A 25,552-nucleotide genomic window follows, 5' to 3' on the forward strand; every position below is an offset into this window, starting at 1 on the left:
ACCGCGTCGCAGGGTGGTTCAGAGGAATCTAAAAACATTGGTTCAGAGCACGTATGTAGATGACAGACATGAGTAAGGGCGGAAAGGCGACGGGAGAAACTCGTTTTCACCCCACCGCGTCGAATGTGCACAATGCCCTCTGAAGCTCCCTGGCCGTCGCCACCTTAGCCACTTGACAACTGTAATAATCCATGACTCCCCTCAGAAGCATTGCAGAAACTGCAGCGCTTCCTTTTCTGCTAGCGTGCGAGGCCAGAGGGGACGCAGATAGAACTGTAGAGAGGAGAAGAGAAGGAGTGGGAAGAGAAGAGGCAATTCCTGTACAAGAGAGGGGGGGGGGTGACTTGGGAAGACAAGGAAGTGGTTGCGGGGAAACAGGATAAGCTTAAGTTCAAGGTAGGGTACAGTACGCTGCTGGTATTTCTGAAAAACGAACGCCATGCAAATATGTCAAGTGGGCGACTTACGCAGGGCGTGCAGAAGCAGAGCCGCATTAATTAAAGCGCACCGCAGGGTCCAGGAGACACTACAGAAGCTGTCGACCGTCAAATCAACACTTCTGTGCCCGCAGCGTTAGATTTGCCTCTATGGCATTGCTAGAGGTCGTGTATGTGATCTCAATCGCCGCAGCCGTATTTCGACGGGGGCGAAATAGAAAACGAATGTGCGCTTAGATTTCGGGACACGTTAAAGAACATCACGGTGTCAAAATTAATCCGAAGACTACCAATAAGGCTTGTCTCATAATCCGAGTGTGGTGTTGGAAAGTACAGCCACATAATCCAATTCAAGTTTAATACTTCTGCCACAATGCGGTGTTCCATATGAGGCAATGACAACGCTGAACCCTCTCAGAGGTTATAAAATATGGTGCACAACAACGCCTCAAGCAAGCCCATCTCTCTGTGTCTTCTGTGTACTGCGCAGACAAACAGCAGTGGTGCGCGCAAGGTAGCGTTTAATATCAACTCACCGCTCTCATGTTAGCCTAAACGTTGAAGAAATTAAGCTTTAGCCGTCAACATAACCGCTAATTATCGTCAATCAAAGCATGCAGCACGGAGAGCTTCGCTTACATCGATTCCCACAGCGCGTGACATCTGCATAGTTTTCATTGGACGTGTAGTCCTTTAACCACAGCGCAAAACAATATAGTTGCGTAGTTTATAAGACGCGCTAACGGACATAGGCTGTAACCGAACGCGATAAATCCTGCCCAGTGTTGTTGGTCCATTCGGTTCCTGTTCTATGCGTTCGCTTCACGCCATGAATTGCTTTCTCTTCCTGACTTAGCTCAACCAACTTGCCGCGGCACTTTAAAAAAGAATACCACGCGTATTCTTACCTCGAGGTAATCTGCCAGAGCACGCTTTTCTTGCGCGCTGAGGGCATTGAGAAAGACGTGATTGGCCCCGGTAATTAGTTACCCTAGACCCTTGGCACTTGCGAACATCAGAAAATAGCGCGAGAATGGCACCATGCCACGCAAGCTGCTGGTTTGTTTTTCCTCCGTTGGAGCGTGTAAAGTGCATCGCCTTCTGCCCAATAAGCCCTCTCCGGCGTCCAGCGTTCGCCTAGCGCGGACATTTTATTTGTGTGTGCCAATAAAACAGCCTGTCTGTATTTTCATGTATATCTGTGTATATGCGCGCATAACGCACACTGCTGGGGCAGGATAGCCAGTCTCACAAGCTGTGGACACGAATAAGGACAACACAGACACTGACTATCAACTGAAACCTTTGTTCGTGTCTGGTATGCCCGCCTTTCCTAGTCGCTACAAACTTGCTCAGCCTTTCTGTCGCGATGGTCGGCATCTGGCTGCTCATTTGGCTCTGGGAGAGACGCGTTTCGCCGGCTCAAGCTGAGCGCTTACCATTTCTGGTCATTCTTCTTCCCCGTTGTCTGCCCACGACAAACAGTGCTGTGCTCCGGTGACCCTCGTGTTTTGAATAGAAAGATCGCCGTTTTGATAGGAAGAAGTATTGTTGACGCCGCTCGGTCGTCAGCACGGAGCTCGCCTTTCGTTGCTTCTGGCAATTTAGTGCACAAGATGAATGATCCCACTGAAGGCGCTTCACTTCTCCTCGTGGTTCTCGAGGCACTGAGTGAATGAATGCCTTCTGGGGTTTTACGTGCCAAAGCCACGATCTGATTATGAGGCACGCCGCAGTGGGGGACCCCGGATATTTAGACCACCTGAGGTTTTTCAACGTGCACCTTATTCTCAGTACACGGTGTCTTCGCATTTTGCCCCCATCGAGCGTTATGGGGACACAATAGGTACTAGGTGCTCTGGAGTATGTGGAAAAGTATAATGGTTACCGGAATTAGATTTGGAAATACGGTTGTTTGCTGGAAATCATGGGTGCCGCGAGGACTCGGTGGAAACCAAAGGTCAGTGGGATGCCTCGCATCGGGCGCTCACGGGAAGACTACAAATGAAGCTGTGCAGGACGATTTGGGCTGGACAAGTTTTGAAGTGAGTGAAGCTCAGGGTAAAATTGATTTTGAACAAACACTTAGTAATATGGAAGATAACTAATGGGTCGCCACAGTATTCCGATATCTGCAGGAAAAAACATTGATTTACAGTGGAAGAAAAGAACTAGTAAGCTTACCAGCAAATATGCGACCGGTATAGTAAGCAACTTGGCACAGAAGAACGTCAAACGCAAAGTCAGAGAGGCTGATACAATCTCACGGATCGCGGAAATAGAAAAGAAACCTGCTTTGAATAACTATCTACCTAAGAGGAAAAAAAACGAAATCAGGAAATAAACAATTTATGATAACTCAAATGTAAGCTCTTTACTTTTCGAAGCGAGATCAGGATGCCTTAGAACGCGCACTTATAAAGTGTAGTAGAACAGGAAAGAAGAAGCATACGCATGCTGCTATAAAGCTACGGAAACCATCGAACATGGTTTATTATATACTGTAAACTAATTTATATCCTTAAGGGTGCACAAGGGTGTAAATCAGTCTATAACTCCAAATCTCTCACCCGTAAAGGTGTGAGATATCGACGCATTTACACCCTTATGCAACCTTGAAGGTGTAATTTAGTTTATAGTGTAGAATGGGAAGATATCTACCCAGCGGTCGGTTTAGGCTCCTCTGGCCTCTTGGAAGCCAGAGGAGCCGAAACATATATTTGTAATCTTTCACCAAAGATATATCCCGGCCATGTAATAAAACTGCCTCTTCACCGTTTTCGTTAAATACCATAAAACCTGATTTCTTAACGCTAAATTTTAATCCTAAGTTCCCACATTCCTGTCCACAGATATCAGTCAGACATTGCATACCACATTGCTTGTTAGCAAGCCCTACAACGTTGTCCGCATAAAACAAACCTGCAAGCTGCTGCTCTACTACTCTACCTAAAGACGTTCAGCGATAGGGGCAAAGTGAACATGTACACTATAGAGATCATTGAGAGGCGATTGGAAATTGGTGCATTAAAAGCAGGGAAACTACAAACAAAGGAGGCGTACAAAAACAGTTTCCACTAATGGTTCAAAATGTTTGATGCTCGGAATTGCTTATTTTACTTTTCTTTTTTTGCTTTTCTTTCTTTTTATATATAGGCAGGACGTTAGGTGTCCTACACAACAACAACAACAAGAGCTTGGTTGCGCTACCCACCGCCCCGTTTCAAAGAAGACGCTCATAGTATCCACCCATGCATCCATGCACGGGACACGCCTTTTCGCATTTCTTCCCTCATCGAAATGCGGCCGCCGCGGCCGGAATTCGATACCGTGACCTCTGTGCTTAGCCACGCAACACCCGCTAAGCTACCGCTGCGTGTCCCCGGGCACTGATGTCTGTGATCCTTCGCGTCATGCACAATGGAGTCACGTCAGTCCACCTTGGCTTTGCTGGGACTCCGAACCAACAGCACCAGCATTTCTATTGGCCCAAGCTCTGGAAGACGGCAACGTGGTACGTTGGCAGCTGCCTCATTTGCCAGCGCCATAAGTAGTAAATTATGCCCCCTGAAGCTGCCTTGCAGTCAGTGAAGCCGCTGACCTCGCGCTTTGAAAACCTCGGTGTCGACTTGCTAGGGCCCTTCCCCAAGTTTAGTACCGGCCATCGCTGGATTGTTGTGGACTGTCTGACCCGGCCTACTGAGACGGTGGCGCTCGATTCGGCTAGAGCAGCTAACGTTTCATCTTTCCTACTGTACTGCGTCATTTTCCGTCATTTTCCGTGCTCCACACGTTGTGATTGCGGATTGTGGACGGCAGTTTACGGCAGACGTTTTTAAAGTACTACGTCTTTGTGGATCTTATTATTGGTATTCGACACCATACCACCCGCAGACAAACAGCCTCCCTGAGCGCAACCGTTTGTACCTCGACCAACATGCTTACCGCGTATGCCCTCGCAGATCTCAAAAATAGCAATTCTGTTTTACCATTTGTTGCGTACGCTTACAATACTGCCAAGCACGAAGTCGCAGGCTATGTACCCTTTTTCCTTTTTTTCGCTCGCCATTCCCCAAAGCTTTATTGACACCATCCTTCCCTGGTAACGAGATGATGACTCTTTAATGAGGCGAGACTTAATGTCGTTCCGAAAAAGCGCGTAGACTGTCCCGCCTCAGGACTCTTTCTTATCGCGATCGTCCAATGGCTCGTTAAGAACGTTCGATATACACTTGTCACGTGTGCTCCAGGGGACCTTGTTTGGGTTTGGAAACCTGCAAGGAAAGATGGGCTGCACACGAAATTTCTGTCAAGATACACCGGCCCATACGTCCTACTGACTCGTTTGAGTGGCGTGACACACGCCATCGCAAGAGTGGCTTCGCACAACCGGCGGTCACTTACAACGCAAGTCGCGCATATCGCCCAACTAAAAGTGTACCACCGTCGGGCTATGCAACTCGGTCGGAGAGGTTCGTCTGCTCCAGGAGACACTGTCATCCTGCGAGGCGGAGCCGAACGGAAGACAAAGTTAAAGAGCGCGCGAGATGATGGCCGCTGCCTGTTGGCCTTGGATGATCGTCCTGTTCATTGCTTTACGCCAACCATCTAAGATCCTGGTAAATAAACCCATACCATCCGTTTCGGGCAAAATGTGGAGGGGGGGGGGGGGGGGTCATTGCAGGTGGGTGTTGCCGCCCGTCGTCTTATACGCTGGGTATACCGGTAAACAAAAATTGCGAGGCCGATAGGGGGCCAGCGGTGGTGCACAGTCTGACAACCCCCCCCCCCCTTCCCCTCGGTTATGTGTATAGCTATCTTCCATTGGCATGAACCCAGAGTGGAAGGCACGGGGGCTTTGGGTTATCCGGAAAGTGCTCGTAGGCATGTAGGAAGTGCTGGCAGCGTATGGAAATTATTTGCCTGGACTTCGTCTCTCTGCCTTCGAATATCTTTGTGACTTTCGAAAGCGATAATTTTCAACGAGAAATTGTATTATAAATGTGATTCGCAATAATTCTACGTGTGTACAGAAACATAAGACTCTCGAGCCTTTAGAAGAAAAAAAAAGTTATTTCTTGAAAGTTGAGAAGGATAACGCGCAATAAATAGCGCCACCTTAACGTCGGGAGCCCACAAGCACAAGGATTAGGTAGACGCACGTATCGCCTCTATCGTTGCCATGGAAGCTGAAAGATCGCAGTGCCAGAGTTACCTCTGGTAGTATTCGTGGGAGACTATGGCGCAGCCTTAGCAGCCCAGCGGCTCGTAGCACGGCGTGGCCTCTCGGAAAGCGAACGGGCCGCGCCTAATTTCCGCCGCGCCAAAGAGCCCTTCGACAGCGCCGGGAGGCCGCGCTGCGAACTTCGCGCACGCCGGTCGACGTCTTTCGTCGCGGCGGCACTCGTCGACCTCGGGCGGAAAGCGACAGCGGCGTCCCCTGGCGCCGCAGCGTCGATCCGGGGCGCCCACTATTTATAACAATGCCCGCCACAAGCGCACGCAGCGGGGCATCCCCCGAAAGCTCCGCGGCGCCGCGTGGTGTATAGATAGCAGTGGGTCTCTGGGATGGCGACCCGCCGGTACTCGCGCACCCGAAGCGCGCACGGGTCGGAACGACACCGGCAGTGCGCAAAAAAAAGGCACTCTCCCGGTTACTCGATGGAGAGAGAGAGAGACGGCGGGGGGGTTCGACCGGAGCGCACTGCACCTTCGCAGAATGAGGAAAGGGATAGCAACAACAGAAATATCACTGGCAATTTAGCGGTAAATGCGAGAGAAATGCGATGACATTACGTCGCACCTCATTGAGGTCCCGAATCCACGATTTAAAGGGCGTTCGCTACACTGCAAGGTGTTGTTCGGGAATTCGCTCGAAGCACGTCTCGCCGCTTCGAGGAGCAAAGTGCAACCGCGATGGTGCAGAGCAGAGCACCTTCAGTTGCACTATATTATGTAATTGTATATCATAACAAGCCAACAAACAATGGCACCAAGGACGACAGCAAGCATGGGGGATATGACTTGTAGTTATTAATCGGATATCGGAAACAATAAATAAATGGAAATCAAAGTGAACGAAAAAAGAACTGGCAGCCGGTGGAATACCAACCCACATCTTCGGATCACGCATGCGATGCTCTTACCGATTGAGTAACCGCGGCGACGTTTTCCTGTCCACTTTCTAGGGTATTTTTGTTCACTACAAATAATGCCCACCTGTCACGCGACGCCACAAGGCCGCGAAACCTCCCCACGTGGAAATGACGTATACGCACTAAACATACATTAATGTGCCGACCAAAACTCTTTTTTCGGAATAGCCGGTGACTACCCCGTTCCGAAAGGAATAGATGTGTGCCCACCGATTGCTCCGGTACTATCTACTAGGAGCTGCCGTTGAGAATGAATTTATTTGTGTGTAGTAAAAATCTACGTGACATCGCTCTGCCGACTTTTCTTCGCGGACGATTCGTTTTAGTGTCATTATTAACCTTCCATTGCACGCCGCCGTGATTTTCGACCAGCCGCCGCAAGCTAACCAAGTGCAAGCGCGCCAATCGCAGACGCCCTATACGGTTATCTACTGTCCCTGCCCTAGCTCGGCCCCAAAAAAGCCCTCTCTACTGATGTGAGCTCCTCGCCTCTTGTCAGCCAATAAGATAAGAAGAACCTGTCAAGTTAGACAATGCTATTCGCTTTGAATGCAAACAAAAGTGGCCTGCCTTAAACGAGGAGAGCGTTCCATTGGGCGATTGAAAAAAAACGCTGTGTATAATGGGTCGCCGCCCGACGATTGCGTCGGCGGATAGGTTAACTCGACGTCAGCCGATTGCATTAAAAACAGATTGGAATAGGTTTACGTTATGCGGCCCCTGTTTCCAGGAGTGGTACCACACACAGGCACACATATTTCGGAACTTTACCTGCACGTACATAGAAAAAGATCGCAAGTATATCGGGCAAGTTCAACATGATATAGGATTCCGCTGCGACTCTGTTCCAGTTCCAAAAAAAAAAATAGATTGTTATAGCGGCTCACTAATCGATCCGCAACATCAAACAGTTTCGGGAATAGGTTCGGGCCCTTCATCAGCCGCGACGCAGGCCGTCGGCAGGCGACTCGTTGCAGACTCTGCATGCGCAAGTTTTGTCAGGAGGAACAGCTGGGGAGCGAGGGAAGGACAAGAAGAACGTAAACGAGGGTAAGCTCTCGTTTACATCATTCTCGTCTTGTTTGCGCGCTGTGAATTGGCATCATGGATAACCAACTAGCCTGGTCCCATACTTTGTCAGGAGGAGGCAGCGATCAACTTGGCATGTTTGAGAGCCATAAATTGGTGTTTTTACATGACAACATTAAAGAACACTTATTGTTCAAAGTCGAAGTTCCCGGTTTGAATTTTAGCTCGAACCATGGCGCGTTTAGTGTGACGTCACATATTTCAATGATTGTAAATTTGAGTGTTCTTTTTTGTGCGGTAAAGGTTTTCAATACCTGCAAGTTTGTACATTCAGTTCTTTTAGAATACCATATGCAGTGTTTTTACTCGCAGTATATCCCATCTAACTTGAGCCAAGGCTCAAATAAACTTGGGTGCACGCTACGAGGACGCGACTAAAGGATACGTTGTTTACTACTCTATAGATCAACTCGCATTATGTTTGGTACTGTAAGATATAAGTTAAATTCTGGGTGCTTTACGTGCCAGCCTTACGATCTGATTATAAGGCATTCCCTAGAGGTGGGTTACGAATTAATTTGGACAACGGGTGATGCGTTAACGAGCACCCAATGCGCTGTACACGGGTGGCCTTGCGTTCCCCCCTCTCGCGGCCGGGATTGAACTGGCGGCCTGTTTTGTATTCTTGCTAATTGGATAACTATTCATAAGTGATATTCAATTCCAGAAACACAGTAGGCTTACGTTAAGCCGAACTTGAAGGGGTCAAGAAAGTCTGTTTCCCATGTGAGAAGTTTACATTACCAGAAGCCACAAAATGTTTCATTTACCTTTCTCCCTCTTGTAGATTCTGTGTCTCTCCCAAAGCAGACTTAAACCACATCATGTGGGGGTGCACTAAGCACCCCCTTCCCCATGTTCTCAAGTAATTAATATCTAGTGAGCAGCAGTGGGAGGCTGCCTTGCCAGCTCGAGGCCCGACCTTCAGGAGGCCATCCTGGAGTGGGCTGAGTATAGAGGAGGCCTACTTCAAGTAGTTCCTACCTCCACCCTCTATTCCGTTGGCCCCTTCTCTTTAAAGGGGGATAAAGTTTTTCATCATATTCTAGTTGCATCGCAGTGTTAAGTGCCAAGCTCACACACACACACACACACACACACACACACACACACACACACACACACACACACACACACACACACACACACACACACACACACACACACACACACACACAAACACGCGCGCGCGCGCGCACGTTAGGCTCTCACGTTAGGCAAAATTATGCGAGATATATCAGCTGCAGCACATGTGAGCACCACTTGTTCTAGTGTAGTTTAGGTATAACGTCCTGATCATTGTCACGAGCCTTCAAGGCATCTCGGGAACCTCCTTCACTAACGTTCCTATGCTGCGAGTCCTGCATGTTTTCGCATAGCCATCGACACTAGCGTAGTTTCATCATCATCATCATCATCATCAACAGCCTGGTTACGCCCACTTCAGGGCAAAGGCCTCTCCCATACTTCTCCAACAGCCCCGGTCATGTACTAATTGTGTCCATGCCGTCCCTGCAAACTCCTTAATCTCATCCGCCCACCTAACTTTCTGCCGCCCCCCCGCTACGCTTCCCTTCCCTTGGGATCCAGTCTGTAACCCTTAATGACCATCGGTTATCTTCCCTCCTCATTACATGTCCTGCCCATGCCCATTTCCTTTTCTTGATTTCAACTGAGATGTCATTAACTCGCGTTTGTTCCCTCACCCAATCTGCTCTTTTCTTATCCCTTAACGTTACATCTATCATTCTTCTTTCCATAGTTCGTTGCCTCGTCCTCAATTTGAGTAGAACTCTTTTCGTAAGCCTCCAGGTTTCTGCCTCGTAGGTGAGTACTGGTAAGACACAGCTATTATATACTTTTCTCTTGAGGGATAATGGCAACCTGCTGTTCATGATCTGAGAATGCCTGCCAAACGCACCCCAACCCATTCTTATTCTTCTGATTATTTCCGTCTCATGATAAGGATCCGCCGTCACTACCTGCCCTAAGTAGGTGTATTCCCTTACGACTTCCAGTGCCTAGCTGCCGATTGTAAATTGCTGTTCTCTTCCGAGACTGTTAAACATTACTTTAGTTTTCTGCAGATTAATGTTTAGACCCACTCTTCTGCTTTGCCTCTCCAGATCAGTGAGCATGCATTGCAATTGGTCCCCTGAGTTACTAAGCAAGGCAATAGCATCAGCGAATCGCAAGTTACTAAGGTATTCTCCATTAACTTTTATCCTCAATTCTTCCCAATCTAGGTCTCTGAATACCTCCTGTAAACACTCTGTGAATAGTACTGGAGAGATCGTATCTCCCTGCCTGACGCCTTTCTTTATTGGGATTTTGTTGCTTTCTTTATGGAGGACTATGGTGGCTGTGGAGCCGTTATAGATATCTTTCAGTATTTTTACATACGGCTCGTCTACACCCTGATTCCGTAATGCCTCCATGACTGCTGAGGTTTCGACTGAATCAAACGCTTTCTCGTAATCAATGAAAGCTATATATAGGGATTGGTTATATTCCGCATATTTCTCTATCACCTGATTGATAGTGTGAATATGGTCTATTGTTGAGTAGCCTTTACGGAATCCTGCCTGGTCCTTTGGTTGACAGAAGTCGAAGGTGTTCCTGACTTCATTTGTGATTACCTTAGTAAGTACTTTGTAGGCAACGGACAGTAAGCTGTTCGGTCTATAATTTTTCGAGTCTTTGGCGTCCACTTTCTTATGGATTAGGACTATGTTAGCGTTCTTCCAAGATACCGGTACGCTCGAAGTCATGAGGCACTGCGTATACAGGGTGGCCAGTTTGTCTAGAACAATCTGCCCACCACCCTTCAACAAATATGCTGTTACCTGATCCCCTCCAGCTGCCTTCCCCGTTTGCATATCTCCCAAGGCTTTCTTTACTTCTTCCGGCGTTACCTTTGGGATTTCGAATTCGCCTAGACTATTTTCTCTTCTATTACCGTCGTGGGTGCCACTGGTACTGTATAAACCTCTATAGAACTCCTCAGCCACTTGAACTATCTCATCTATATTAGTAATGATATTGCCGGCTTTGTCTCTTAACGCATACATCTGATTCTTGCCAATTCCTAGTTTCTTCTTCGCTGTTTTTAGGCTTCCTCCGTTCCTGAGAGCATGTTCAGTTCTATCCATATTATACTTCCTTATGTCAGCTGTCTTACGCTTGTTGATTAACTTCGAAAGTTCTGCCAGTTCTATTCTAGCTGTAGGTTTAGAGGCTTTCATACATTGGCGTTTCTTGATCAGATCTTTCGTCTCCTGCGATAGTTTGCTGGTTTGATAGATCTTTCGTCTCCTGCGATAGTTTGCGATAGACCTGGAATTCCTCTATTTTCCCTCTTACCGCTAACTCATTAATCGGCTTCTTATGTACCAGTTTATTCCGTTCCCTCCTCAGGTCTAGGCTAATTCGAGTTCTTACCATCCTGTGGTCACTGCAGCGCACCTTGCCGAGCACGTCCACATCTTGTATGATGCCAGGGTTAGCGCAGAGTATGAAATCTATTTCATTTCTGGTCTCGCCGTTTATGCACACAGAAACACGCGTAGTACACAGAAACACGCGTGTACGCGTAGTTTATGTACACAGAAACACCATTCGCTTACGACGGAGCGAGAGCTCGCTCTGGGCCTTTCACTGAGTCCAGTATAGCAAGGATATAGGTGACGACCGCGGAAGTTCGATTTACCCAAATAGACTCGTGCGAGTAACACGGCTGCCTTGCTTCCTTTCTTTTACAGCGAAGCTGCGAAGGGCTAGTTATTCCAAGATTGCAGCCATGTAGACACAAAATACCGAAGATGGCGGAATGCCGCGCCGACCCGCGGTGGAGATGAAGCTGGCGTTAAGCACTCCCTATACGTGGGCCGATCCCGAAGATAGTGCAATGCCGGGCTGACCCGCGGCGTAGATGAAGTTCGCAATTAAGGGGCCCACATACAGAGCTTCGCTCTTCATCCTTGTTCACAGAGTGAAAGGGCACCGAGCTTAATTTTCCCCTCTTTCTCTCTCTCTTAATATTTATTTATTTATTTTTTTGCGTAGGGTCTGTGGGAAATGAACCATGCACTTGCATAATGTTCGGCATATAACCCAAGCGTCCAGCTTAACCGAATTTATGTTTTTTTTAATATTTATGACATTTAGGAGATGTTAGCGCCTTTAGGCGGCATTGGCTACTTTTTTTTTCTCAATGAACAAGGAAATACTAATTATGACGTAAAAAAGCGCTACTTAACGAAAGAAAGAAAACAAAAGAAAGTCGGACATCAGCTTAAACTGGGAGTCAAGAAAATTGAAGAAAAAGCTTTCAATGAAAACACTGTCCTAGGATGTTCTAGGAAATGTCACACTCTGAAATAGTTACCTCGGGTTATATTACGCAATATCCTTTTTTTTTTTTCGTCTCATAAACGAAGCCTGCAAGAGATGCGCTTGCGCGACGCAGTGCTGTTGAACATGCCGTGCGTTCGCGTTTTTAATGCGAAGCATTCTTTGCCGGCTTTGGGCGCTTTGAATCTATCTGTCTACAGGCTTTTATGCCAATCCAGTGACCGAAGTTGTCTTTACTAGCTTGGGCCACTAGTCGGGATGGCGCAGTGTTTTTACTGCACATACATATATCAGCACATGTATGACATGCATGGAACGACACAAATGCATGACATGACTTCATAAACGACACCTGGCAACACTTTGCAGAAACCCCAAACGACGCTGGATAGCCAGTTACCTGCAAAGCGATTCGCGTAACATCGATTCATACAGTGCGAAGATCTGCGTAATTAGTTTTTTTTTTTTTTTTTACCGAGTTAGTTGTCACATGTAGAGTTGCGGGCCGTGTTGATCATGGGTTGCTCAGTTTGCGCATTCTTGTGTTACCACAGAGCCTCTTCCGTTGGATTGCACAAGTGTGACCGGACCACGGGCGTGGATTCCCCATCGGAGCCTGCTACGCGCGGCACCCCTGACGTCAGCTACGACCGCGGCGTACATACGCGTGGTCGCGGGGGTCGATTTCGTATTTCACGAACTTTCTGTATGAGATGGAAAGAAAAATGGTGCGTAGTAGGCAGGAAGTTGATACCTACTCCGACGTTTTCTCAGCCTGCTAATTGGAAGTTTCTCCCTAAATGTGACATTGGCAAACTTGATTAATCGAGGCGCGCGTTTAAGAAGTTATCGAAATTAGGCGGGAGCCCTCAACTGCGGCATCCTCTGTGACCAACTTAGCCTGTTTCGAGACTACAGGCCCCACAAGTGCAATTCGTAATTTTTGGCCAACTATGCGGTTAGAACACAAAAGTAGTGTCACTTGCCCCTAAAGTAGCCAACAAACCTTTAATGACGTCTCGTTAGACTACTGCGAAAAAGTTTTGAAGCTTTCGCTCAAGATAGCTGGGACACCATTGAAATCGGCTAATTAGAAGTCCCAAAAGGCGTTGTCAAAGTCCACGATGGCAAAAGGGGCCAAAGAGTGAAATTCAAGGCCGCGTGGCAGCAATTATTTCGTTCTTCCGTCTTTACAGGACTGCCAAGCGTGCGCCCACTCCCACCCATTCCTATTAAATAGTATTCCTTTAATGCCACCACAATACCACAGCTGGCAAGACGGACTAGACAATGCGAAAGACCGACATGGGCTTCAGTTATACTTTGAGGAGTCCTGCCCTGACACAACTCCCGCACAATTCCGCGTAGTGGTGAATAAAGCAGAAGCGGTCTTCAACTGCAGCTGGCGCGTGAACCACTCGCCAGCTGTTTTCATTAATGGAGTTACCCGCGCGACTTGGTGCCGGCTGCAAAAGTGGCCTTGGCGGTGTAGTCTGGAGGCGTTGAGCCAAAGCAAACCGCTTGACGTGATCGGAGTTGAAGCGTGGAAGCGCCTAGACAGCCACCCGAGCTTCGAGACGGTACGCCCTGATTTACACCGACATTCCAGACGACGTCTGGGCTGTTGGCGAACTTTTTCTGTCGAGCCCATAAGAAAGTGTTCTAAGGTGTGCACTCGAAGTGAAATAACGCATCATTACGTCAACTATGGCTGGTGCAAACGCCGACAACCTGTCTGCTGTGCTTTACAAGAAGGACGATCTCCGATTGGAACAGCGACCCATACCTGGTGATAACGATGTCCAAATAAAGGTGCATTCAGTCGGCATCTGAGGCTCGGGCGTGCACTACTGGACTCACGGAGCCATCGGCAACTTCACTGTTCGCGAGCCAATGGTCCTTGGCCATGAAAGCAGTGGCACCGTGGTAAAAACTGGCAAGGATTTCAAGCACTTGAAGCCAGGTGATCGTGTGGCAATCGAACCTGGGGTGCCATGTCGTTACTGCAACTTCTGCAAGGAAGGCCGATACAATTTGTGTCCCGATGTCATCTTCTGCGCCACACCGCCACATCACGGGACGCTCACTCAGTTCTACACACATGCTGCTGACTTCTGCTGCAAGTTGCCAGACCACGTGTCCTGAACCACGCGCCCGCTGCGGCCACCAATAGGTCGCCGCACCGAGAAGCGATGTCTCGAGAACGAATGTCCTAAACCGGAACAATGAAACTGCCACGTTAGGCAAAAGAGATACGGAGTCATTCTCAAACGGAGGCACGTTTAAAAGGTCGTACAGCGCCACTTTAAGACGATAAGCAAACATTCGCGATATGTGTAGTGTTGCTACGAACGTGTGCACTAAATATCATTCCGCTGCATGCAGTGGGGAGCCCACTACCAGGCAAAAGGGATCGCTCGCTCTATCCTGTGGCTTTCGAGACCCTCTCGATCTTGCCTCGGTCTATGACGTCATAGACACGTGCGACAGCCCGCAGACGCCAGGCATCGGGAGATTGTCGATACTCAGGAGCAAAAGCTCGCGCACTGGCGCTTTGAGCATCAGGAAGAAAAAAAAAACTTTGTTCGCATTGTGAGGACTGCTGGGAACACAAGTTGTCCAGAGTTACCACACTGAAATTTAGAAAGGCTTTCCTGCGGACCAGTTAGCGTCTGTGCGTTCTGACGAAACTAGATTAAAAGCGCGCGTCGTCTGCGGCGACAGGAAAACGAAAGATATGCATATTTTTGTGTTTAGTTGGAATGGCCGCGACAGGTTGTGACACTATTATTACGAATAATGCTGCAACGAGGAATATTCAAATTTAACTCTAACAGCACACACAGATGCAATATGTCTAAATCGTATCAGTCAATATGCGTGGTTGAATAAATGCCACATTGGTGAGAATTTTCATGCAGTGCGTATGATCGCACTGAATCATCGCACGCTGAGCGGTGCAGCGTGCGCTATGCGTTGCGTCATATGCCTCGCGTCCACTACAGCCCAGGTCAAGGTTGTCGCATTTTGGCTTCACCTTTACACTTGACCAAGTCCATACAATTGAGGCATAGATGAAGTATTCGTAAACTTACCGCAAATAGTTTAATTAGCGAATATCCCCTCCGCCATTTAAGGAATGCAGTTATACTGGATCCGTTATTAGAAAGCTTAAATTTTTGCAGGCCTCTGAGGCCACCGTGATATAAGTGTCCCGATTAATAATTCTGACCAACTAGGCTTCTTCAAACTTATATGCATAGCTCAGTACACGAGCGCTTGTTTTTTCTTCCGCCCGCGCTCATCAGAATACAGCTGCCGTGGCCTCGAATGGAATCCGCCAACTCGGCAGAAGGAAGCCGTAACCACAGAGCCAGCTTACGTGCAGAAGTTCTCAGCCCTGTCATGAACCCCGTCGTTGAGATAGCTCCGCTCCTGTGTGCGTACAGAGAATGAACAAAGATCACACAACTCGCTACCACAACATTTTCTCATTTGCGTTCACCCACCTCCTCACTGTGATAGCGCCGACAGGCGTCGTTCAGTGTTTGTTATCAGAAGCGGATAAGCAACCGCCAGCGTGTATAAGAAGCACGCGATGTTCTGAATAAAGCATTCTCTGTTCCGCAGCCCGTTGGCCTTCCTGCTCGTCACGCTGCGCGCCTGGGCGCGTCCCCGTCCGCACGTAGTACACAACAGTCACCTCTGATCTTCAACCACTGACCAGATAGCGCCAGAGCCCGTCCGACTTCTCAAAAAAGAAAAAAAAAGTTTCGCATTGAAATCGCGGTGAAAAGCAACGCAAATTGTACTCCAGAAGAAAGCCGCCGCAGAACGCTGCAGAATGATCCGTATCTGACGCTTTATTGCAATCACGTGTACTTACATACACATGGACTGAAATTTGCGCTGAAAACGCCGATGCGGCCTCAGCAGTTACAAATGCAAACTGAATAGAGCTCTTTTTTTTTCAGCGCAAGAACACATAAACTCTAAGTTCCTTCGCAAGCCATCGTATCAGAAGAGGACACTTGGCAATATGCCGTGTCAGGCTTTCTGAGGGGAAAAAATGTGCCTTCGCAATATTGTACATGCCTTGCTGGTAGCGAATTCCGGAGACGTGGTGCAGTTTCTGTCAGAGTCTTATCCTTAAGGACGTGGAATGTTCGGTATCGATAACGAAGACACGTATTATTTCGTGGATCATTGTGATTTGATGAGGTCTGTTGAGCTATGTATCACAGAAACAATGCCGAGCAGTATTTTATTTTGAAGTATACAATGTCTGTTGAGTCCTTATTGGGGCTATTGCCTTTATACCTCAAGTCTATGCTTCTCATTTGGAAGGATGAACTCCGCACACGAAAATTGGGCCTTTGTCCAAAGTTGCTACAGCCCTACGTAACGTTTTCTCGGGCAAGTTTGATCGGATGCTAAATAAGGATGTCACAGGACTGGTCGTACAGTTCTTCCTTTACTTTGATGAGTAGCTCATTTTTGTGGAAGTAGGCCTGTTTCAGCATTGACTAGTCGGTATACTGAAGCTGTTCAAGGAAAGGGGAGCTTAACTTCACCATCGGGGCTCTAAAAGACGGGGAGCTGCAGTTTCGAGACCTAAGGCTATCACTTCAGGAGCAGCAACTGCGTTGGAGGTATAGTCCCAGAAGCGAAAAGCTTTTACTGCCGTACATCTCGGGGCACTCCAAAATCATCAAAGACGGCATTGCGGTTGCTTGCCTGAAAGCTGCAGTGTCTCGAAGGTGCAGCGAAGCCATATCGCATAGCCTGCAGACCCCTCTATAAAAGCTGTTAAGTGCCGCGTAACGACGTCATGTCATTGCCTGGATGTGCGAAAAATTGATTCGATGGGTAGAGCCGGCGGAAGAGCAAAGCTGTACGCGTAACTGGTCAGACGAAAAAGACCGGCCGTGCTGCCTAACGTTCATGGCATCCCTCACGGTTCGAAAAGCGTGGGCAAAATATATGTCCAAGATGTTGCTTTTTGACGCCTGAAAAGCTATGCAAGAACAACCTATAAAGTACGAAGGCGCGCCGGCAACGCAAGTGCCAGCAAGGGTTGCGCTGTGACGCATTCGACCCAGTTCGCGAATTGCAGAACAAGTGTGGTGTATATAGGCTGCCTTTGTCACGTGGCAAAATCTACAATGGCCAGACAGGTCGGCGCGTAAACGTCCGCCTGTGGGAGGAGGAGTAATAAACTTGGCCCGTCATTGTAGAGACTGTTTATGGCAACCGCAATTTAATGAAAGAGATTCCCGCCAACTTCTTCTTCGTATACAGCTAACACATTTTCTGGCTCTGAAATCTTTTGTCAGAGGCACTGACCCGCTACCACTTGCGATACGTTACGGCAGTGAACACGAGCAAATAGCGCGTTAGCAATCAAGATCCGACGCTGGCACGCAACGTTAGGACACCAATGTCGAGAAGAGCCCTCGTTATTAAAGATTGCAGCTAAAAAGACGGCCCCTGGGCGTTCGATGCAACCGGGAATTTAGGACTCCTGTTTAACGAGGTTGGAAAAGTTGGTACGGTTACATGGGGGCAGAAAACACAGTCGAAAAACAATTCTGCCGGTCGAGATTACGCCGTGTGCGTTTCTCAACAGATCTCTTTCGCTGTCGTGTGTCGCCTTCGCCAGTCAGTGTTGGAGGAAACACGGGCGTTTCTCATTTGCTTCGCCTGCCCCACAAAACGCAAGGACGTTTCTAGAGTGCGGGAGGTGGAACCACTGGCCGGTCGACCGGAGGGGGGATAGGATCCTGGATCTGCCGCTGTGTGGAACCTGCCAGCATCCCTAGGTCATTCTAGAATGTCCTTCACTAAGCCCCTCTGGATTCATTTATCCGTCCGAACAAAATGCCGAGAACGACCTTAGCGATTAAGTTTCATTGCCTTTTCAGATCATTTTGGTATCCCTTTAGGATGTGCATGGCTAACACATGCATCTCGCAGTTCGCTGCAACCGCGTGGTCTTTTCTGCTGTTTACTGACTGCACCCATGTGGCAAGTTACCTTACATTGGTGGAGTCACTGGGTCAAATTCGGTCATGGCGTTCCAGTACGAGGCTTGGAGCCTCTATCAAGTTCGGAGCTCCTGGGCTAGTTCGTGCTTGCTGAAACACGTGATTTAACTCGTAGGCACAAGCACGAAAACACATGTACACACGCACGCAAACACACACACACACACACACACACACACACGCACGCACACAAACACACGCGCGCGCGCGCGCACTCGCACTCGCACGCACATGCACCTAGATACTCGAAACTGGCGCTGTTCGGTGCCTGTATGTTCTCGCGTATGTACGTGTTTTTCTTCCGTTTGTTTCCTCGTGTAGCATTAAATTCATTTAAACGGGCATCAGTTACAGCTCAACAAAGTGTGCTTCCGAACACATTTCGGTTATGCAAGTCCTTCATACGTCTCCAGACAAACAACAGGTCTGCCACGGTAGACATCGCAAAGATAGTCAGAAGTATGTGCCACCGTCGAGTTCTTGAAAGTAATATGTCTACGTTCGCTGGTACTACAGCAAAATTAGTGAAAGAATAAATAGTATCGCAGCTAGTCACCAGCGCGTCGATCGAAACACTTTGCAGATATTATCATGGCAGATATTATCAATAGACGGGCCCACCTCGTCTAGCCTCCAATGCTCCAAAATCGACGCAAGCGGCGTTGACTACTGCGCCGCACCGCCTTTGAACGGAAATTCGCCGCATTTATCGTCTCCATGCCACCCTGCCTCAGCCGACGCATCGACACACACATCAACCTTCACGCTTAAAACACGTCACCCCCTCGCTCTCGTCAGTGGGCTTGGCAGCACTCGGACAATGCGGTTCACTGATGCCCGACGCCTTTTCGCATTACAGGCAACAACCAATTGCACTATTTATGCGCGTCGTTCCCGCTATGCCGCTTTCCTAGTGCTGTCAAGCCCAGGCTGCTGCATTACAATTGTTCGCGATTGCACGTCTGTCATCCTACAACTTCTTGCTCTCTCTGGCGACGTAGAATCGAATCCAGGCCGTAACAACCGCTCCAGTTCTACGCAGGCATCCTGTGACATAATTGCAGCATTGGAGGAAATAAGCTTGGGTCAGGCGTGTCTTCTAAGGGCAATGAAATCAATTCGAACTAAACTATCGCAGCAGGATAATATTTTTGACGACATTAAAAGGCGACTAACAAAAATTGAAGATGTTTCGTCCGTCCCTGCACTGTAGACCGAAGTTAGTTGCATCAGGACAGTGGTCGATGCAAACACAAAAGCCATTTCCGACATATTACAACTAAACGATTCAGAAGATAGGGCTCGTCCTTCCAACCTTGTGTTTTTGGGGTAGCTGATACTGGGCGGGAAACGTGGCAAGAATCAGAGAACAAGATTGCGGAACTTTGTACTTCTAAGCTTAGCATCAAGTTAGACCCTTTGGATATTGAGCGCACTCATAGAATTGGCAATACAACTCAAATGGAAGCAGACCTATGATTGCCAAATCAGCACATTTCAAAGTAAAACAACGTATTCCTTCAAATGCTAACCAACTAAGAGGGTCCAACCACAGCATATCAGAAGACAACTCAGCTAACACTCGGCATGCACGTAAACAACTAATCGAGCTAGGCAAGTCGCAGCAGAAGCGTTCTAAACTTCGGTACGATAAACTAATCATGGAGAACAGAACTTAAAAGTATGATAACACTACAAATAGAGTTATATCAACTTCATAGCTACCATCACCCACTACCGCAAAACCAGATAGCATCCCTGTATAATTTGTTTATGCTAACATTAAAAGCTTGTTGCCCAAACGTGAAGCCCTCTGTAGCCTCATCGATTCTTCTGATTGTAAGCTTCTCGTAGTAACAGAAACGTGTCTGAATTCCAGCGTCGATAACGCAGGGCTTAATTAATTCCTCCCTCATTTTTAGGTGGGATCATATAGGCCAACGCGGAGGAGATGTTCAGATCGCTGCTCATCGCAGCCTCTGTTTCTCCATTGGCAATATCACTTCACCTCTAGAAATTTTATTCGTATTGTGCAATTCTTCATACCGCCAAATTATTATCGGTGTATGCTATCTACCCCCGACTCAGATGCTTCCTTCACTATTCACTTCCACGAGGCGCTGCAAACTGCTACGACGTCATTTAGTTATGCGCAACTACTCCTCTTAGGTGACTAACTTTCCTGATATAACATGGCCTGAACCAGCCATAACACTGTCTAAGAATAAACTCGAATGTTTTTTTCTTAACACATGCCTCGCGTTCAGTTTGACGGAGCTAGTATCTACCCCAACGTGAAAAAACGAACAGTGCTCTAACATACTCGATCTTATCTTAACATCCCATCCCGACAGGGTTTCTTCTGTAACACATCTACCAGAACTATGTGACCACTCAGTACTGCATGAAGAATTATCCTGGGAACTACCTCAAAGTAAAAAACAAAAACAAACAAGAAAATATGTTTACTATAAAGGTGATTCCATCAGTACTAACAATGCACTAACCGAATTTTACAGCTGGTACATTACATATTTCGCGAAGCGCACAGTACATGCCAACCGGACGCTTTTGAAAAATAAAATAATCGAAATCACCGAGACGTACATACCAACTACCACCTTAACCGAGCGACCATCGTCCCCATGGTTCAACAGCACATTAAACATTAAACACATTAAAACGACTAAACAATAAAAAGAAAAGACTATTTCGCAAAGCCAAGCATTCCAACACCACTCCTGTCTGGGAAAAATATTACGGCAGTGAAAAGGCGTTTGATTCTTTGGCCGCAACAGCTAAACGAACCTTCTAGTTAACAACACTCCTTAACATACTGCAAAACAATCCCAAATAATTCTGCAAATGCATTAGCCCTAATAACCGTGAACCATTATTATTATATGATAACGACACGGAAGAGAAGACAGAGTTTAGTACTTCAGATTCTTTATGGTCGTGAACACGATTCCCTACCGTGTTCCCGATCATAAAGTATCCGCAGTACTAAAATGTGTCTTCTCTACCGTGTCCACTTCTGAACCTAACCTCCGAGACTGTCCTTACCTCAACCACCCAACCATGCCAGACATAACACTTGAGGCATACGTGGTATCACCAAGCTAATATAATCCCTCAAATAAACATCCTCGGCCGGCATCGATGGAATCAATTCCAAAATGCTTAAGAACACTGCGCACATCTCTAGTGTATTTTTGTGCCGTATCTTTCAGCAATAATTATCATCTGAAGCGGTGCCGCAAGACTGGAAAATAGGTAAGATAATTCTAGTACCAAAAAAGGATCACCATCATCGTGCTGCAACTACCGTCCAATTTCCCTCACCAGTGTTTGTTCCAAACACTCATTTATTCTCATATTGTAAATTATCTAAAATCCGCTAATTTCTTTAATTCTAATCAACATTGTTTTCAGAAAAGAATGTCCTGCGAGGCTCAACGAGCTCTCTTCGTTAATGACATCAGCTCACATCTTGATCAAAACGTACCCATCGATGCCCTCTTCCTAGATTTACAAAAAGCTGTCGAAAAGGTTCCTCATGAACGGCTCCTCCTAAAACTATCGCGTCTTAATCTTAACCAATGTGTTCTCCAATGGATACGCAACTTCCTGACTAACCGTCAGCAGTTCGTTTACGCTAACCAATGCTTGTCTAATTTATCACCCATTCCTCACCTCCGGCGTGCCGCAGGGCACAGTCCTGGAGCCACTACTCCTCTTAATATATATTAACGACTTACCGAGAGGTTGTTCTTCCAAAATTCGTTTATTTGCTGATGATTGCGTACTCTATCGTCATATCACTGATTCTCGCGCTCTCCAGTCCTACCCTAACGTCATTCAAACTTGGTGTAATAATTGGCTAATGTCTCTCAACGTCGAAAAAACGTCGCTACTTACTTTCCACCGTCGCCAATCATTTATTTCAGCTAATTACGTTATCACCGTTTCTGAAATGTGTGCTGTGACTTTTTAAAAGTACCAAGATATTAACTTGTCCAGTAACATCGGTTGGTCCTCACACATCTGCGGCATTAGCAATGATGCCACTCATGTACTATGCTATACCCTGCGCCGTAATCTTCGTCTTGTTCCCCCCTCAGTAAAACTACTCGCATATTTAACACTTGTTCGACTCAAACTGGAATACACATGCCCAGTGTGGGACCCATGCCAATATAACCTGGAAACAGCACCGGAATCCATACATAATCGCGCAGCAAAGTTCATTCATTCTGACTACTCTTACCACACTATAGCGTTACTAAACTTAAGTCATCTCTGAACCTTCCAACCCTCGAGCACCACCGCAAAACAGCAAGATTGTGCCTCATTTAGAAATGTTATCGCTCGCTGCTTCACCAGGCTGACATCACGCCTGTGCACCGCACTTCATCCCGTCATAGCCATTGAAAGGCTGTTTATCCCCCTCCAGCTTGCACCACCGCTCATCTTAACTGTTTCTTTCTTCAAACAGCTAAAGACTAGAATCATCTACCTGCTGAAGCGGTGCACCACTCCAGTCGTTCATCGTTCGAGGTATTGAAAAGATGACCTAAATATGCCCACCCCTACTGTACAACCCCAAATTGGGTATTTGAGGTATGAATAAATAAAATAAATAAAATCATATATGGAAGCGCAGGTTCGTTCCTCTGGTCCTAGCATGGCCGGAGTGCTACATAAATATACGGAATCTGTCAGCTTATGCCAGATCAAACGCCTCTATGATAAAAATGCGCGTCATTAAACCGCATTGTTTCGGCGCCTTGGAAATGTGTGTGTGCATGCGTGAGCGCAAGTGCAAGCGCGGATGCAGTAGACGTGGGCACCATTGAACCAAACGGGGAGCGCGGCAAAGAGGTTGCGTTGTTTTAGGGACAACGTCGACGCGACCGCTGTTCCTGAACGCGGAAGGCTGCAACACGCACACCCTGAAAATAACGCGGTGCCCTCTGTGACGTGGCGATTCCGGAACGTCGTGCTCCACATGGCGGTACTCGTCAGGTACGGGAGAGGAGCCACTTCGGGCTGGTTGGGTCTTTGGAGAGGAGTCTCGTGTGGAGCGTCGAATGCACTTTTGCCGCAAAATGCAAGTGCCCGCCTCCAGCGACGAAGTTACGGCGTTCGCATCAAGAGATGTGGGCCACAAATGCGCGCTCCTCGCTTTTAGGGATCCATTTTTCCCCAACCTTGTGCTACTAGGCACACCCCAGTCCCTGCTTCGGGTAGGATGGACACGTGCGTACGGGTAAGTTGCATGCCCTGTTATGGGCCTCCGCTTCTTTCAAGGAAGACGGCGGCGACCCTTTTCGTTATTGCTTTCATTGCATAATACATAGCCTGCACGAGGTACAGCCTAGTCGCCCATGAATACAAGCACACACTTTCGCGGTAAGGTAGCTCCCCCTAGTCTCGGCGTGCGGACGGGACGAATCGGTTCGGTCGGTTAACTTTCTTGCACAATATCGCTTTTGAAGGTTTCACGATAGTACTAAGCGGCATTTCGCTTTATGTATGCCCACGCTACTTGAAACTTGAGTTATTTTAACATTATCTATTTCGGCCGACCGTATGACTTCATAAACCCCAGAAATTGGATGCATCTCTCTAGTCTGACCCGTCCTTCACGGGAGATAACGTTGCACAAGAGCGCCGGCGTGTAACTGACGTAAGCCGACAGCGCGAGCACGTGGGCAACTTGTGGCCACACGCATCCGGAACAGATATGCGCGCCGGTGACCCGTGAAAGTGACGACCGGTGAAAGCAAATTGCTGAAGCACCGGAATCAGTTCGGTGCTCCGAGTTGCCCACGTGAACGACGCAAAGGTCGCCGTTCTCTGGCGCTCACCTCATCGTCGCTCTCCGGCAAGGACGACCTCCCTGGGGCGACGCTGGCAATGGGGGCGACCGCGCGGTTATATCCGAGCACCGTGGAAGCGCACTGATTACACCGCACATCCAGACACGAGAACACTCCAGAAGAACCTGTACCACTGACTCGCGGGGTTCCGACACACCTCCTAGAACCGCCGCCGACGACTCCGGCAGCCTCTTCGTAAACTCACGGCGCCGTGGCAATGGAGCAGGTCCGAAACAATTCAAGCTACGACGGCACCCACTGCCGAGTCACACACACGCACGGAAGGCAGGCAGGCGCGACTGTGGAAGAGCCCCGCCGCGTACTCTGTCCTCCCCTCAGCGTTGCCGGAGCAGCGCCGAACCAAGTCCTCCGCTGCCCCCGGACGACCGAAGAAGACGAAGTGCTCGTCGGCCTTCGGAGAGGGCGGGGAGAGTGGGTGGCTGGCGGCCCCCGCGGCTTTCCACAGGAGCTAGTGGCGGCCTGCAGAGCCAGAATTCCGAGGCACCAGCGGCGCCGAGGAACCGCCAGTAGAACTACGGGCCGGAAAAAGGGTGGCCCGCTCAGGGCGCAAGGGGGGGGGGGGGGGGTGCTTGCTCACCGGAGCACCGCTATTTTGGTTCCCTATACAACTCGGGCGCGAACGTCTTCTTCTCCCGCACCTCCTGACGCTCGAGTCACCCCTGTTGGCGAGAAGGCGCCCCTCTCCTCCTCCGCCTGTTTGGGAGCACTGCCGGCGCCCGAGTACGGACACGACAGAAAAGCAACGACAGAAGAGAACGCAGTGTACACTGGGACTCGGCCTTAACTTGTTGTGGGATGCACTGCTCTCAACGAGGTGCATTATTATTGTACGTTGATCTATGTGTGTGTTATTTTTTATCCTGTGTATGCCGTTTCATGCATCACTGCATTCAGCCGTAGAGCATGCAAGGCGTTCCGCCAGGCAAACCTCTGGAGTTTTTATTAAAGAATATCCATATCTCCTCTCTCACTCGCACTCTCTTTCTCTCTAAAGTTCGGCCTGATGCTGGAGGAGCTGATCCAAGCAAGCGGCCTCAGACCTGCACGTGCGCTCTTTCCTAAGCCCACTGATGCACAAACGCGCCACGGGTCGGCTCCGCCATCTTCTGGTGATGAGCGAAACTGAGGCAGATTGAAAAAGAGGACAGCTTCCTGCGCTTCCAGCCACGATGACCAAGTCGGCGAAATAGTCGGAGGGTCATGGGCCGCCCTGCGTGTGACTTAACATTGCAAGTTCCAAGTGGCAATGATGCCGCTCGGTCACGGAGTCTCGTAGAAACGTTGTGTCGACTGATAGATAGATAGATAGATAGATAGATAGATAGATAGATAGATAGATAGATAGATAGATAGATAGATAGATAGATAGATAGATAGATAGATAGATAGATAGATAGATAGATAGATAGATAGATAGATAGATAGATAGATAGATAGATAGATAGATAGATAGATAGATAGATAGATAGATAGATAGATAGATAGATAGATAGATAGATAGATAGAACAGGAAAGGCAGTGTCGAATTAATTACATTGAAAAGGATGGAACTGTTCTTGTTCTTT

The 25,552-nt window shown here is 48.1% G+C and overlaps 1 protein-coding gene across 1 annotated transcript in view; it reads right to left on the minus strand.

The window, feature by feature from the left end:
* Positions 1-24,385, minus strand: part of LOC135899458 (muscle calcium channel subunit alpha-1-like) — a 934,514-nt gene extending 910,129 nt beyond the window's left edge. The window contains exon 1 of the mRNA XM_065428717.2: positions 23,955-24,385. The gene's annotated coding sequence lies outside the window, so the exon portion shown is untranslated. The remainder of the gene's footprint in view (positions 1-23,954) is intronic.
* Between the last annotated feature and the right edge of the window lie 1,167 nt (positions 24,386-25,552).

This window comes from Dermacentor albipictus, chromosome 6 (genome assembly GCF_038994185.2).
Source record: "Dermacentor albipictus isolate Rhodes 1998 colony chromosome 6, USDA_Dalb.pri_finalv2, whole genome shotgun sequence".
Lineage (NCBI taxonomy): Eukaryota > Metazoa > Arthropoda > Arachnida > Ixodida > Ixodidae > Dermacentor > Dermacentor albipictus.